The sequence below is a fragment of the Neofelis nebulosa genome, chromosome 10, assembly GCF_028018385.1.
Source record: "Neofelis nebulosa isolate mNeoNeb1 chromosome 10, mNeoNeb1.pri, whole genome shotgun sequence".
NCBI lineage: Eukaryota > Metazoa > Chordata > Mammalia > Carnivora > Felidae > Neofelis > Neofelis nebulosa.
In genome coordinates, this window is record NC_080791.1 from 62,268,152 (window position 1) to 62,268,575 (window position 424).

Consider the following 424-nt stretch of genomic DNA (forward strand, 5'->3'; position numbering starts at 1 on the left):
TTCTTGTGGTGGACGTGTGCTTAATTCTTCTTGAAACTATACATAAAATTTGAATTCCTTTGTTACAGAGTAGATATATATTTCACTTGAAGACAAGTGCTAGATTTTCTCCCAAATTTGTACCATTTTACACACCCACCAACAGATTGCTACATACCCTTGCCAACAAATGAGTCTGTAAGTCATTGCAATTCTAAGCACTTTAGTGATTTTTAGTGCTATTTCATTGTGATTTTAATGTGCATATTCCTGAACTTATCATGGCAAGAATTTTTTTTATATGCACCTTGGCCACTCATAACTTTACTTCCAAATCCTTCCCTAATTTTAAAATTAGAATGACATGTTTGTTCAAATCATTTGCTCATTTTAAAATTAGATTGTTTTGTCTTTTTTATTGTTGATTTGTGGAGTTCTGTATAGA